General features: G+C 36.5%; 1 protein-coding gene across 2 annotated transcripts in view; it reads left to right on the forward strand.

Annotated features, from left to right (window-relative positions):
* The window catches only part of LOC106055665 (uncharacterized), a 52,650-nt gene that overhangs the window by 14,650 nt on the left and 20,785 nt on the right, over positions 1 to 17,215 (forward strand). The window contains exon 1 of one of the 2 annotated variants that reach the window (XM_013212024.2): positions 11,865 to 12,019. The exons of the other annotated variant lie outside the window; for it this stretch is intronic. The gene's annotated coding sequence lies outside the window, so the exon portion shown is untranslated. Of the gene's footprint in view, positions 1 to 11,864; positions 12,020 to 17,215 lie in introns of those variants that run through there. 2 annotated transcript variants of the gene reach the window in all.

Consider the following 17,215-nt stretch of genomic DNA (forward strand, 5'->3'; position numbering starts at 1 on the left):
TTGATTGGTGTTAAGGTCTTAGTGGGTATATGGACATGTCGATGACGAGTGAAATTAGGGATCTTATAAATTGCTCATTATGTATTGAGACAAAAAGATATAGGACTTACAGCACTGTAAGCACGTAACAGGTATACCGTATATGTACACACATTTGTTTTATTGCTTTTGAGTTACTCTGCACTCACGCTTACAGCATACACACTGAACCAGTGGAAGGGGGGGGAGGGGGTATCTGAGAGAAGGTTTCCGTGCTGCCCTTAGGCGCTCAGCGAACACAACTCTCTTCGAGTTTGGATTCTAACTTGTGTCCCCTTGCTGTGTAGCTTAGCGGTTCATGCCACTCGGCCATACATTGAGTTTACGTTGTTCACAGAAGAGTATTTGAAGTTTCTAACGTGTCGAGTTAATGCACATACCTACAAGGTGTGGTTGGATTAGCTATATACAAACTTTATTTCAACACAGAGCTACACAATACTATCGATATGTCCTCCTTCAGTCGCGAAACGACTATGGATCATCTCATGGAAATGAAATGAATGCCTGGGCATTGGCTATTGTCGGATCGATGTCAGCCACACAGCAATTTTTCCCTCTCCACGCAGCTGATGTATAGGCAAGTGCCCATAAATATTGGTGTCAGCAGCTGAGGTAAACAGCTTAAGGTGTCGTCGGCTCCTGACATTTCCTTGTGATTGTCAATCGAAGCCTTTCCCACGATTGGGTACAGCTGAAAGGCAGCATGGCTTTGAATTCCCTTTCTGCCCGAAGCTTACTGGTTTAGGCGTCAGCTACTTCTCCCGTGAGTGAAAACAGTTCCGCTGGACTCAATATATGAGCCACACGTAAAGGCCTGGAGTTGATAAAACTTGGTATAAATGTTTCTCAGGTCATGGTAGAGACCGTAGTGTTTGTTTAATGTCCCTCCCACAACCGGAAAGCCCCCAAAACAAATAAAAAGTACCCAATTGTATATGTATTAAAGGATGACATTTTTTAACAAATCTGGTGAACCCGCTTTCGCAGTATTTAATATTTGATATGAATATGTCTGCTGAAAGGGTAAACCCATTTTCATACTACTTTTATTTTCGTAGAATATCCAGCTAGTATTTATACATGATCAAGTTTTTTTTTTTTTCCTATAGCCGTCTATTAGCGTAGGCCTACCTGAAACATTGCTTTGAGACAAATCTTGCAGGTTTAGAAATGTACAACGTACTTCATACTTATGATGTTGCTACTAGTCTTAGAGAATCCAGAATGTGATATGTCCAATAGGTCATTGGATGTATGGCCTGTTAGTCTGGAGAAAAAATGTAGATCAACAAGAAAACATTAACAAAAAAATACATTTAAAAAAGAGACAATACATCCGTTATACAACTTAAAATAATTTTAAAAGAATTTTATTGTAGCTCAAACTGGGTATCGAGCTTGTTATTTTGACAGTCGTCTACGAACGACGCTACCCATTACGCCAGCGGGCATTGTATTTAACTGGGTAATTAAACCCATTTATTGGTTATTTCATTAAATAAAAATCTAGCACTAGATCTAGACTTCTGACTTTAAAACTAGAATAGATCTAGATTCTAGATCTACTTATAAAGCTAGATGCAATCTATGATAGATTTACGTTAAAATATATAAAAAAAAGCTTAGATCAACTTATAGCAACTTTAAATCTACTCAACGGTACACTACGGCTGACTACGCCATGTTTTTTTTTTTAAATTATTTTTCTCTTCATAACTAATGAATGTTAGATTAAAAAACGTTTTTTTTCTCTCCCAATACTGTACATATACATTGGGCGGCCGATTAAAAAACCGTTGGTGTTAAAAAAAATTACAAAAAAAAACAACGCGAAGTATTTTTTCCATTAATAGTTTTTGAAAACCCGTGCTAAGTGAAAGTCAGACCCGGGAAAGTCAAGGGACCGCTGTATCTGTTAATGATAAAAATTTAATGTATAAAACACCTTATCAAACCAAACGTAAGCTCCAGACGCTGTGATGGCATAAACAGGAGAGTTAAAATAACCAAATGATCTAAACAAAAGTCTTTTTATTTCAATTTGAATAATTTTGTTTGTTTTATTACGTCAAAAATCTTCAGATTCCCATCTCTCCTTGTAACAAATCGTAACAAATGTGTGTACCCCCCCATACCCCTCTAATCCCATCAGTCGTTAGGTAAGTATCCGAATATTTCCCATGCAGGACTCGTAAGACGAAGGATTCATTTCATAGCCTAGCTGTAGGTTTTAATTTCATAAAATGCATTTTCCTCAATAAAACTAGCATATTGTCAGCTTGCGTCCAATATTATACAGGTTCCTAATTCGGGGAAAGGGGATTAATTAAAGGGACTTAATCAATAGCTGTGACGCGAATGATCTACCCCTGGCGTCTTGCGGGAGGCAGTACTATGCCGGGCCATCACCTTGGGGAAACAATGAACCCGATTTTACGACGCCGTGAGAGCGAGTCTCCGGTGGTCACACTATGACATAGCCGGTGTGACGTCATGGAGGCAGCAGATCTATCACTCTCAGGAATCATCACAATATTAGTCTCGCACGAAAGGTCAGATCCTACCAGAAGTCTATACCAGTCTGTACAAGTTTCATGTAATATCGTAACGAAGAAATTGCGAAGAGTTTTACTTTCATTTGCGTCTAAGTTGAAATAAATGAGGGAACCATGAAGCACAAGTTTAACCAGCAAGCTTTTCATTAAGTTTAACCAGCTAGCTTTTCATTAAGTTTAACCAGCTAGCTTTTCATCAAGTTCAACCAGCTAGCTTTTGCATAAGCTCAACCAGTTAGCTTTTCATCAAGTTCAACCAGCTAGCCTTTCATGAAGTTTAACCAGTTATCTAATTTAACAGGCTGAAGCCTGCACAGTTGGATAGCTAACTAGTTTTCTAGCTAGCAAGCTAGCTAGCTAGATAGATAGATAGATAGTTAGACAGATAAAAATAATATTAACAATGAGGGCAGATAAAATCCACATAAAATCACACAGACACACACACTGATACACACAATAGATAAATGCTTTTCAAAAGCCATTACAACAGACGTCCTCCAAGTGCAGGGAGGTATCATTGGACTTATAGAACTTAATCCCAGTATTAGACAGTATAGCCCAGCAGTAGCTACCACTAGACTCTAGCAACATTGGTGCTGGCGTGAGTTCTGTAGCGAGATATGGTTAGTGACATCTCGACCGAGAGGCGTCAGAAAGGTTAGCTTATGGTGTCATCCCCTTTCCCCTCTTCCGCAAATTATTACTTCCCAAAGTTTAGTTAGAGTCTCTTGTTGGTTATTATTTTGTAGAATAACAGAAATAGCTATTGACCTACATTAGTTGATTGGTACTCAGCTCATGTGACCTACATTCATTGATTGGTACACGACTCACGTGATCTACATTCATTGATTGGTACACAACTCATGTGATCTATATTCATTGATTGGTACACAACTCATGTGGTCTACATTCATTGATTAGTACACAACTATTGTAGACTATATTTATTGATTGTTACACAACTATTGTGATCTATATTCATTGATTGGTACACGATTCATGTGATCTATATTAATTGATTGGTACACGATTCATGTGATCTACATTCATTGATTGGTACACAACTCATGTGACCTACATTCATTGATTGGTACACAACTCATGAGATCTACATTCATTGATTGGTACACAGCTCATGTGATCTATATTCATTGATTGGTACACAACTCATGTGATCCATATTCATTGATTGGTACACAGCTCATGTGATCTATATTCATTGATTGGTACACAACTCATGTGATCCATATTCATTGATTGGTACACGATTCATGTGATCTACATTCATTGATTGGTACACAGCTCATGTGATCTATATTCATTGATTGGTACACAACTCATGTGACCTACATTCATTGATTGGTACACAACTCATGTGACCTACATTCATTGATTGGTACACAACTCATGTGATCTACATTCATTGATTGGTACACAACTCATGTGGTCTACATTCATTGATTAGTACACAACTATTGTAGACTATATTTATTGATTGTTACACAACTATTGTGATCTATATTCATTGATTGGTACACAACTCATGTGACCTACATTCATTGATTGGTACACAACTCATGTGATCTACATTCATTGATTGGTACACAACTCATGTGACCTACATTCAGTGATTGGTACACGATTCATGTGATCTATATTCATTGATTGGTACACAACTCATGTGATCCATATTCATTGATTGGTACACGATTCATGTGATCTACATTCATTGATTGGTACACAGCTCATGTGATCTATATTCATTGATTGGTACACAACTCATGTGATCTACATTCATTGATTGGTACACAACTCATGTGACCTACATTCAGTGATTGGTACACAACTCATGTGACCTACATTCATTGATTGGTACACGATTCATGTGATCTATATTCATTGATTGGTACACGATTCATGTGATCTACATTCATTGATTGGTACACAACTCATGTGACCTACATTCATTGATTGGTACACAACTCATGTGATCTACATTCATTGATTGGTACACAACTCATGTGACCTACATTCATTGATTGGTACACAACTCATGTGATCTACATTCATTGATTGGTACACAACTCATGTGACCTACATTCAGTGATTGGTACACGATTCATGTGATCTATATTCATTGATTGGTACACAACTCATGTGATCCATATTCATTGATTGGTACACGATTCATGTGATCTACATTCATTGATTGGTACACAGCTCATGTGATCTATATTCATTGATTGGTACACAACTCATGTGATCTACATTCATTGATTGGTACACAACTCATGTGACCTACATTCAGTGATTGGTACACAACTCATGTGACCTACATTCATTGATTGGTACACGATTCATGTGATCTATATTCATTGATTGGTACACGATTCATGTGATCTACATTCATTGATTGGTACACAACTCATATGACCTACATTCATTGATTGGTACACAACTCATGTGATCTACATTCATTGATTGGTACACAACTCATGTGACCTACATTCATTGATTGGTACACAACTCATGTGATCTACATTCATTGATTGGTACACAACTCATGTGACCTATATTCAGTGATTGGTACACGATTCATGTGATCTATATTCATTGATTGGTACACAACTCATGTGATCCATATTCATTGATTGGTACACGATTCATGTGATCTACATTCATTGATTGGTACACAGCTCATGTGATCTATATTCATTGATTGGTACACAACTCATGTGATCTACATTCATTGATTGGTACACAACTCATGTGACCTACATTCAGTGTTTGGTACACAACTCATGTGATCTACATTCATTGATTGGTACACAACTCATGTGACCTACATTCAGTGATTGGTACACAACTCATGTGACCTACATTCATTGATTGGTACACGATTCATGTGATCTATATTCATTGATTGGTACACAACTCATGTGATCTACATTCATTGATTGGTACACAACTCATGTGACCTACATTCATTGATTGGTACACGATTCATGTGATCTATATTCATTGATTGGTACACGATTCATGTGATCTACATTCATTGATTGGTACACAACTCATGTGACCTACATTCATTGATTGGTACACAACTCATGAGATCTACATTCATTGATTGGTACACAGCTCATGTGATCTATATTCATTGATTGGTACACAACTCATGTGATCCATATTCATTGATTGGTACACGATTCATGTGATCTACATTCATTGATTGGTACACAGCTCATGTGATCTATATTCATTGATTGGTACACAACTCATGTGACCTACATTCATTGATTGGTACACAACTCATGTGACCTACATTCATTGATTGGTACACAACTCATGTGATCTACATTCATTGATTGGTACACAACTCATGTGGTCTACATTCATTGATTAGTACACAACTATTGTAGACTATATTTATTGATTGTTACACAACTATTGTGTACTAAATTCATTGATTGGTACACAACTCATGTGTGCCGATACCTTTTCTGAGATCTTATTGTTTCTGACTATTGACGAATAGATGCCACTTCTGATAGGTTCTACTTGCTGCAGTCAGCAGCCTCTAACTCCCCTTCTCTCGCGATGCCATTCATTGTCTCACTAATTTGTATTGCAACAATTTTTTTATATAATATTTTTGTAGGGGCACCAAAGTATTTACTTCAATATACCATTAAATGAGAGACATACATTAGGGAAAGTATTTAAAAGTGACTTCCCTCTGCCTCCTAGATATTAAACTCTTAAAATCACTTCTACCCTTTTAACTAAACCCACATCACTTAGGGAACAAAAATTTATTATAAAACTTAATTTATTAAACGATAAGAACAAAATAATAAAGGCAAAGAAAAACACTAAGTATTATAACAATCGTCTTGATTGCTGCTTCACGTACAAGTCTATCCTCCGATTGGGCCCTAGTCTTAGTAGGTCTAATCAAAATACATTGCCAGAGAACTTCGCTGACATTATAGGATGGAGAAGTCGTGTCTGGCAAAGCGCAGACGTACATTAAGAATGAGGACCAGGACTTGTAACTAGTGGGCTACTATTTATCACATATTCCACTGCTACGGACAGTATTACTTAAAGCATGTTTCTTTCTCTTATTTAGAATATTACATGCATGTGTTATCAGAGCTAGCCTACTTATTTCTCTCAATATGCTCTTATAATATAAATCTCGTCATGTAAATATATAAAACCAATTTCTTTCCATGGAATAAGAACATTTCACGTTGGATAGAACTTTGAAACTGCTATAAACAAAAGTCAACCATGTCGAAATGCATATACACATTTATTTGGGCATTACTGAATCGCAATGAGTAGAGATTACTTTTATTACAAAGCTTATCTCAGCTTACTCCATCTGTCTGTCTATCTGATACACATTTTGGACAAGACACGAATCAGTCAAAACTAACCAAGTAATGAATTTTGTTGGAGGAAACTAAATTTGATAGTAATTGTGATAATAGGGCTACTATATAGTGAAGCTCTCCCTCCCTTTTTACAGTTTTGTTTTTCACAAAATTATTTGTTCACATTTTGTCATTTTATACGTACAGCTCAACTTTCAACTTTCGATATCTACGTTTTTTTTTTTTTTAATTCAAGCTTTTTTCTTTATCCCTTAACAAATCTTCCTATTAGGTTCATGGGTTGAAAAGTAAACAAAAATTTGAAGCCTGGGTGGACGGGTAGTTAGAAAATGTCTCTAACAATTTTCTAAGAAATTTGACAGTTCATTTACTTATATTGTATATAAGTATCTATTAATGTGAAATGTCTGGCTCGGCTAATATAATATTTCAAAACATAGTCATCTTAAAATTACATAAGACTTACGCTTCCTTTTTAAAAACGTCTTCAGCGGGGAATTGCCGCACTGGATCAATTGTTTCTTTGTTTAAAGTTATAAACAGGAAGACTTTATCTATCATATCAGTTAGTCAGAAAATGGATGAAGTTTTTACAGATCTAATCAAATATAGTGTAAGGAAGTTTTACACTCAATGCAGGTCAATCCATGTGGCTTTGGCATCATCATTGATTTCTCAAAAAGGTACGATGCGAGGAAGAAAATAGATGCGCGACGGCACTCTGCTCATAAAAACTCGGAGCTGTTGTTCCATTTGTATAGTTCCATGGTTTAGTATAGTTCCATGGTTTAGTATAGTTTCATGGTTTAGTATAGTTCCATGGTTTAGTATAGTTCCATGGTTTAGTATAGTTCCATGGTTTAGTATAGTTCCATGGTTTAGTATAGTTCCATGTCTGGACTGTTTACAGAATTTGATTTCGTAAATCTCACAGGAAGTATTTCAGTGGCCTCGTTCTGACTACTGAAAGGAACACCACTCTGTTGAAGACAATGTCACATCTTATGTTCTAGCTAACAAGTTACCCGTGACAGCCCAGACTTATACTGGTTACAACTTTACGATGAGGTCACAAAAAGAGATGACAGCGGCGGCCGATGCCAGGCCTAACTAGAGGCGCACTGAGTCAATAAAATCCTTCCCAAGTCGGCCTCCTAAAAATGGCAGATTCCATTCATTGACCTACTTTAAGGATCAAACGCTGGCCCGACGTCATTATCTCTGATGGTGAGATGGCGCCAATCTCATTACATTATCTGGTGGCGGGGATGACTCAAGGACTCTTCGATATTGTTCTTGTATATTTATGTAACCGGTGTTGTGTTAGTAGCTGACTATGTGACAATGTGACTATGTGACTATGTAGTTTGCTGGGACTGATTCAAAGCAATGTAGTCTCGACATCTCATCAAGATTTACTTTCCTGCTGTTTGAAATAATCCTAGATGTTTAATATTTAGAATGTTCACTTTCATACATCACACTTACATGTTTTTTCTTTAGTTTTATAGAGTATTACCTTCGTAGTATAATCAGAGATGATAAATACAGACTGAGTATTGGTACATATCAGCACACTCTGTCTGTCTTTCTGGTCAAAATCTAGTACACGTAACTTCTCCCACTTCCCAGTCTCAAATCAAGTTAAAAGTTCGCACAATTAGTTATTGCCCATGACAATACATTTAATCATAAAAAAATAGCCCACATTTTCATGTATTAGTCGAAGTGAATTAATATTTTTGATGTGGACGTTTTTCGTCTAAGTTGATGTGACTATGCATTATTTCATATGCATGAAAGTTGTGCTTCTTAAGCTTAACTCCCCTGTTCCTATATTTAAATCAAACCAGAAGAGTTAATTTGTGGGTAACAGCATGTCTAGAAGCTATATCAATGGCTTAGATTGGAACAGTGTATTTTGACGACCTGTTGTTGGAGGATCACCCATACCACAGCAGAAGTGAGGGGTTCTGGGAAAGGAAGCCACAAAGTATTTGAATGTATTAAAACACTTGAGACGAACTGTATTTTGATAAGAAATACATGACAAAAACACGAATAACATTGTGAAAAGAATAAACAAATACATTACAAATACATAAACAAATACATTACAAATACATAAACAAATACATAAACAAATACAAAAACAAATACATTACAAATAAATAAAAAAAAACACACACACATAACAAAAACATAACTTTATAACAAAGTGGCGGGAGAAAAACACACGACCTTTGTTTGTCGGACTTTGGAAGTTGAACCCTTGTCGCGTGAGCAAGTAACTCATTAGCGCGTGCAATGACTCCCCCAAGGACAGTTCTAGTGGCTTAAATCCTTTGAACCAAAACAATGCGAGTAACTTAAAAAAAAAGACATTAGTTTGGAAAGGCTTAGCACCACACTAATTAACTTCCACACTCTTAGAAATACAAAAAAAAAAAAAAATATAGATAATAAATAGCTGTTAGCCTGATGACAAAAAAACCCACATAGGGGAATGTTTGTCTATGAGGAATAACTCTAGCCGGACTTTTGGTGGATCCGGTGTACAGAGCAAGGAAGAGTTATCTATGTATTTGAAATGGTTTACGACAACTTTTTGCGCATTATTTAACACTGTCTCTGGCTAGTTCTCTTGGGACACTAAATTATTTCTATTGTTTAGTTGACAACAGTGCTCTTTCAAAATGGCGTCCTTGACACTGTTTCTGTTGCCAATGTATTTCAAAATCTCAGCTTCCTCTTTTCATTGTCTTACGTATTTGTTAGGCTCCATTATATCGCCACCCCATTTCTTCATATTACTTTCTCTTGTTTTTCTATTTTATTGCCTAAAAACTTAAATAGACTCGTAGAATTCAAGTGTTACAGAGAGAACACACGAGATTAAAACTAAATGGTATAATCAGTCTTGGTATAATCATTGTAACCTGTTCCTAGACCTTAATCTTGCCAATCACAATCACACACATAGTCACCAAAGCAGACTCCCTGTTCTAAACTAAAAAAGAAAATGTTCCCCTTTCAGACCTTGAGATCTATAGGGCAGATGATGTAGATGTCATCTGCTTCTGTGGCCCACGGTTAACGAGGGTGTCATGTGGCCAGCACAACGACCAACCGCCTTTACGTTTCCCCAACTATTGTCAGGTACCCATTAGAGTTGGTTTGACTCAGAGGCGCCCAAAGATCCCAAAATCCTAGTCCTCACCAGGACCCAGGACCCCGGGGGGACCCCTGGTTCTGAAGCCAAACGCTTTACCGTTTCCTCACTGTTCTAAACTACACATACAATTAAACTAAAGAAAAAAAAGTCCAGTTTAAAAAAAAACTGTATTGAAAATTGTTCTTGATTATTTATTTGTTTACAATCAATCTTTCTAACCATGTCAAACTTGTGTTCCATATAAGTCTAGAACTTGATGTCGGGCAGACTCCCAGCATGTGCGACAACTCGTTGGAGAGTCTCCGATCAAAGTCTGGTCTTGGAATCAGAAAATTAAAATTAATGGTGTTGAAGATCAGGAAGATCAAAGGTTTTTTTTTGTTAATCATCATCTCAGACAAAATATTATCCATCGTTCACAGTGAAGAGAGAACTTTTTTTTTTGTTCAAAGGATGGCTAGAGCTTCGATAATTATATTTACATAAGAATTTATATTTATACCATCTCATTCTCAGCAGGCACGTAGCTAGGAAGTTGTCATCATTTGAGGGATGGGAGGGGGGGGCTTGACCTCTTTGGGGGCCCCTGCATTTTGCGTAATATTTAATATTTAATGTAAGATGTGGTGGCCCCCGGGGGGGGGATTTTAGAATTTCCCCCTCCCTCTTCTCCCTTCCCTAGCTACGCCACTGATTCTCTGTGTGTTCTGTAAAATTTGTTTATTTTTTCATGATAATTTTTGGCCTTGGCTCCAAGATATATCTAAAAAAAGTTGGCGCTCCGAGAAGTGGCGTAGATAGGAATTTGCCATCATTTGGGTGCCCGGGGGGGTGGGGGCTTGACCTATCGTGGGCCCCTCCATTTTGCGTAATATTTAATGTAAAAAAACCCACTCATTTGGGGCCCCTATTCAAGTGGGGATTTTCAACTTCTCCCTCTCCCCCCTTCTCCCCCCCTTCCATCAGCAACGCCTCTGCTCCGAGACAAAGCAAGTAGTTTAAAGTAATGTCTGTAGACATCATGCAGTTCTAACTTTAAGTTTTCAATATTAACTATAATAATAATAATAATAATGGCAATGTCTTCTATTCCGAAAATTAAGAATGAGTGCAGTGTTTCACGTGACTACGCAAACCCAGTTGCGACCTGCATATTTTCCAGCCTCACATGCAGACAAAGCCGTTGTCTACTAGTGGTCTATTAAAGTTTTCTTTCCGTCTTCTGCCCCTGTCTTCAACGAGGACTTTTCTTTGGGTCTCAAATGTGGTACCCGCGGCCTTTGTGAGAGCTCTACAACTGTCTCTCGCCAGCTACTATCTTCTATGCCAGTAATGGCAAAATGGCGCCTGAGTTTATAGCGCATTCCGGGTCATCTCTGTTACGCCGTCCTCCTTTAAGCTTGAAAAGAAGACCGCATTTGGCATACACTGCGTCCGACCCAGCGCAGCTGTCGAATGGTATTTACTATTAAGTGCTTCTAACAGTAGCGTTTAATGCATGAGCAATCATAAAGGAAAACAAATTAAATGAAGATGTTGCATTGTAGTTGGTTTCACAATCTAAATTGTTTCGTTTTTTTTAAATCGTGTCCTAGTTCGACTTTTGTGTTTCGTGCTACTCATAACGTCATAACCATTGAACAGAAATGTAAAAAAACAAACAAACAACAACAATCAAAAGCTCTAAATTAAATCTATATTTAACGTTTGACACTAGAAATTGATTGCTAAATGAATCACTCACGTCTTCTCTGTGTGAAATAACACTTAGTCTGTTCAATAAGGCATATCTCAGAGTTTCTCAAACTGTCAGTCGCTCAGGGGGTTCCGAAGCGAAGGTAATCTATTTTTTTTTAAGGCGATAGAAACTTCCTGTACTTGCATTGTATTTATAAACCCAGATTTTATTATTAATCAAGTAAGTAGGTCAATATTACCTTTTGGTTCATTCATTCAATTTAGTGAGATCGTTTCATCTTCTAAAACTAAGTAGGGCCCATAACTGTTCTCGCTAGAGAGTCGTCTGCAACAAGATGAAAACATGTAAAGAATGCCAGTTCAATACGTCACCGATGTGATTCTAGTCTCTGACCGTCTTTCTTACATCAGATCAAAACGGACCGATTTCTCCTGAGTGACGTAACATTTTTCTGTTTATGTCTTTTTGCGAGCCCGCTTTACGTCCCCTTGCTGAGCTCGAGGATTATTTATCGAAGGTTAAGCACATTATAAACTACTTGGAAGCGACGTCATATAAAGGGTACTAATACAGCTTATACCACCACTTCAGTGAAGTACAATTTCTTTCCCTTGTTTGAGATACCAAACAAAATAATTAATTACCAATAGTTAATTAACCAATTGATTAATTTAAAAAAAATTGATTCTTGTGTTGTCAGATAAAAGAAATAAGTGGGCAAAATTTCAACTTAATCTTAGATTGTGCGTTGGAGAAATAACGTGTACACTTTTTTTACCAGACAGACAGACAGACAGACAGAGTGAGTTGAGAAAAGCTTTGTAAAAAGTACACATATGTAAATTAAATATTGAAGGTTTGTTTTTTAATATTCTACGCATTTTATATGTAGTCTACTGTTTATGTAAATTTGATGTCAAGCTTAGATTTTAAAATTTAACAACGATATTGTATTGAACAAGATTTGTAAATATAACAGTGGATAAATCCTTCTACAACAATTACATTTGCTATCAGTCGTTGAATGTCCACGAATTCGCGCGTTCTGCTTTGGCTTCTGTGTAAGTAACATTAATTTGTTGACGATGGTAACAGAAAACTGGCGGTGAACTGTCCGATTTGCTGGTGAAATGTCACGTCTGCTGGTATCACGTGGTGTTTCAATGGAAACAGTTTAAACGGTGTTTGCTAATTAAGTCAATTAGATCTAACTATAAAACTATTTCTTTGTCACGTGGTCACGATCTCATAACACCAGATAACATGTTGCCACGAGAGAGAGCGAGAGAGAGAGAGAGATGGGATTTCACAAAGTGTACAGTAACAGTGGTTCTAAATTGGTGCTGAGGTGACACTTGCCAAACATTTGTTATTGTTCTTGTTCTCAAATTCTATCTAGAACTACTTCCAGGCCAGTGATTCTTGATATTATTCTTGATTTTATTTATTTATATTAAGGAGAACTCTTACCCAGCTATTCTCAAATAGGTGTCGTCTCCCTTTTTGTAATACAATGAAATGGACGTCCCTATTATTCAAAATCAAAAACAGAGACGGGGTGGGGGGTGGGGGGGGGGGAGGGTGTGATATGGAGGGTGTAAGTTTCTAATGTGACGGTGAGAAGAGGTTAGGCGATTGGCTATGCAGTGTGAATGATGAAATATGAGCTGATTGGTCGTCATGCACAAGTTGAGAACGGAAGACGAGCCATTCTCTTTTATATAAACTTAATTAATATCAATAAAATACAGTGGTAATGGTAATGGGTTATGAATACTCCACTAACTATAACATGCTCCATATTGGCAAGCATCTCAAATGGCCTCTGACAATCAGTCCAACTCTTGGCCTTCTCGTGAAGCTCAGAGTGTCCGGTGGAACTGTTCTTACTAACAGTAGAAGGGGCGAAGGCGAGTAACTGGCCCCTAAAACCAGTAAGCTTGAAGAGGCTAGTTACCAAAGTCTGGCTACAATCCTAAGAGAAACTCTGAACTCAAACCTCTGCTGCCTTGCAGCAATCATGGGAAAAGCTTTAGAAGTCAACCCAGAGGAAACTTCAGTAGCAGTTTGCAGCACAAAGTAATACACCCTGACAGAGCCTTCAGGAGTCAACCCAGAGGAAACTTCAGTAGCAGTTTGCAGCACATAGTAATACACCCTGACAGAGCCTTCAGGAGTCAACCCAGAGGAAACTTCAGTAGCAGTTTGCAGCACATAGTAATACACCCTGACAGAGCCTTCAGGAGTCAACCCTGAGCAAAATTCAGTAGCAGTTTGCAGCACATAGTGATACACCCTGACAGAGCCTGCGAAGCTTCTGACCCCAATTTGTATCGGACCTTGACGTTCCTTTGGATACATCAGCTGCGCGTAAGAAAGGTGGCGTGAATGATTTGTGGGCGACAACGTTCCAACCATAACTAAGGCCCTGGCATTCCTCTCATTTCCGTGATGCATAGTCACTTTGCAAATTAAGGAAGCCACACACACACACATATATATATATATATATATATATATATATATATATATATATATATATATATATATATATATAATTTATGTTTATGTGTTGTTGTTGTTTTTTATCTGTGAGCAGTTTTTGTATCTGTTTCCACAAGGTTTTGGTCCAATCTTCTATTTGTAATGTGTTAACATTCATAAGGTCGTCCTGTTACATTCTCTCTCCACTCCCCCTAACCGAAAGTAAAAACTTAATAATGAAGCAATCATGTTGGAAATTGAATTAAATCATTAAAAGCGTTCCGTTCTTGAAAAGTGGAATTCATATTTAATTTAAAACCAGAAGAAAAAGAAATGAATGAAACTTCAAGGCTCGATGGGTGCGTTCGTAAATTATAAATCTTGCCATTTCTCTGAAAGCATTATTTGTTTCCTTTGTTTTTCCTGTCCGATGGTTGTACGAGTTTCACTAGAAATACATCTTTTTAAATTCCATGTTCTGTAATAGTGTTCAAAGATTTGTCAGGCAGCCATGTTAGGTCAGACAAGCAAGTCTAGTGTCAGGCAGCCATGTTAGGTCAGACAAGCAAGTCTAGTGTCAGGCAGCCATGTTAGGTCAGGCAAGCAAGTCTAGTGTCAGGCAGCCATGTTAGGTCAGACAAGCAAGTCTAGTGTCAGGCAGCCATGTTAGGTCAGACAAGCAAGTCTAGTGTCAGGCAGCCATGTTAGGTCAGACAAGCAAGTCTAGTGTCAGGCAGCCATGTTAGGTCAGACAAGCAAGTCTAGTGTCAGGCAGCCATGTTAGGTCAGACAAGCAAGTCTAGTGTCAGGCAGCCATGTTAGGTCAGACAAGCAAGTCTAGTGTCAGGCAGCCATGTTAGGTCAGGCAAGCAAGTCTAGTGTCAGGCAGCCATGTTAGGTCAGACAAGCAAGTCTAGTGTCAGGCAGCCATGTTAGGTCAGACAAGCAAGTCTAGTGTCTGGCAGCCATGTTAGGTCAGACAAGCAAGTCTAGTGTCAGGCAGCCATGTTAGGTCAGACAAGCAAGTCTAGTGTCAGGCAGCCATGTTAGGTCAGGCAAGCAAGTCTAGTGTCAGGCAGCCATGTTAGGTCAGGCAAGCAAGTCTAGTGTCAGGCAGCCATGTTAGGTCAGGGACTTCAGACTTCATTGAAGTCATTTCTTTTGGGACGAACTTCATTTTTATTTTTGGTCTAATCATGTTGCGTTTTTTTTTTAATTATTTTTATTCCTGCTTCAAAAACATTGTTTCCTCTTGTTTCAATGTTTAATTTAATATTCTGCTGACATGGCAACACACTCACTAGTAGGAGCCTTGAAATTGTTGACCGGATGTAAATAAATAAAAGCACCAAAAACAAAGAAACAAACGTCACTCATGGGCAAAACTTGTATTCAAAGCTCCGTCTTGTTCTGACAAATAACATCCTAGATAACATATGTGTTTGTTTTTTGTACTAAATCTAAGATAACACATATGTTTTTTATTTTACTAAATCTATAATAACACATATGTTTGTTATCTGTACTAAATCTATAATAATACAGGTGTTTGTTATATATACTAAATCTATAATAACACATATGTTTGTTATTTGTACTAAATTTAAGGTAACACATATGTTTGTTATTTGTACTAAATTTAAGATAACACATATGTTTGTTATTTGTACTAAATTTAAGGTAACACATATGTTTGTTATTTGTACTAAATTTAAGATAACACATATGTTTGTTATTTGTACTAAATTTAAGATAACACATATGTTTGTTAATTGTACTAAATTTAAGATAACACATATGTTTGTTATTTGTACTAAATCTTAGGTAACACATATGTTTGTTATTTGTACTAAATCTTCGATAACACATATGTTTGTTATTTGTACTAAAACAAAGATAACACATATGTTTGTTATTTGTACTAAGTCTTCGATAACACATATGTTTGTTATTTGTATTAAATTTAAGATAACACATATGTTTGTTATTTGTACTAAATCTAAGATAGCCCATATTTTGTTATCTGTACTAAATCTAAGATAACACATATGTTTGTTATTTGTACTAAATCTTCGATAACACATATGTTTGCTATTTGTACTAAATCTAAGATAACACATATGTTTGTTATTTGTACTAAATCTTAGATAACACATATGTTTGTTATTTGTACTAAATCTAAGATAACACATATGTTTGTTATTTGTGCTAAATCTAAGATAACATATATGTTTGTTATTTGTACTAAATCTAAGATAACACATGTGTTTGTTATTTGTACTAAATCTAAGATAACACATGTGTTTGTTTTTTGTACTAAATCTTCGATAACACATATGTTTGTTATTTGTACTAAATCTAAGGTAACATATATGTTTATGTTTGTTATTTGTACTAAATCTAAGATAACATTTATGTTTGTTATTTGTACTAAATCTAAGATAACATTTATGTTTGTTATTTGTACTAAATCTAAGATAACACATATGTTTGTTATTTGTACTAAATCTAAGATAACACATATGTTTGTTATTTGTACTAAATCTAAGATAACACATATGTTTGTTATTTGTACTAAATCTAAGATAACACATATGTTTGTTATTTGTACTAAATCTAAGATAACACATATGTTTGTTATTTGTACTAAATCTAAGATAACACATGTTTGTTATTTGTACTAAATCTAAGATTACACATATGTTTGTTATTTGTACTAAATCTTCGATAACACATATGTTTGTTATTTGTACTAAATCTATAATAACACATATGTTTGTTATTTGTACTAAATCTTCGATAACACATATGTTTGTTATTTGTACTAAATCTATAATAACACATATGTTTG

Source organism: Biomphalaria glabrata, chromosome 15 (assembly GCF_947242115.1).
Source record: "Biomphalaria glabrata chromosome 15, xgBioGlab47.1, whole genome shotgun sequence".
Classification (NCBI taxonomy): Eukaryota; Metazoa; Mollusca; class Gastropoda; family Planorbidae; genus Biomphalaria; species Biomphalaria glabrata.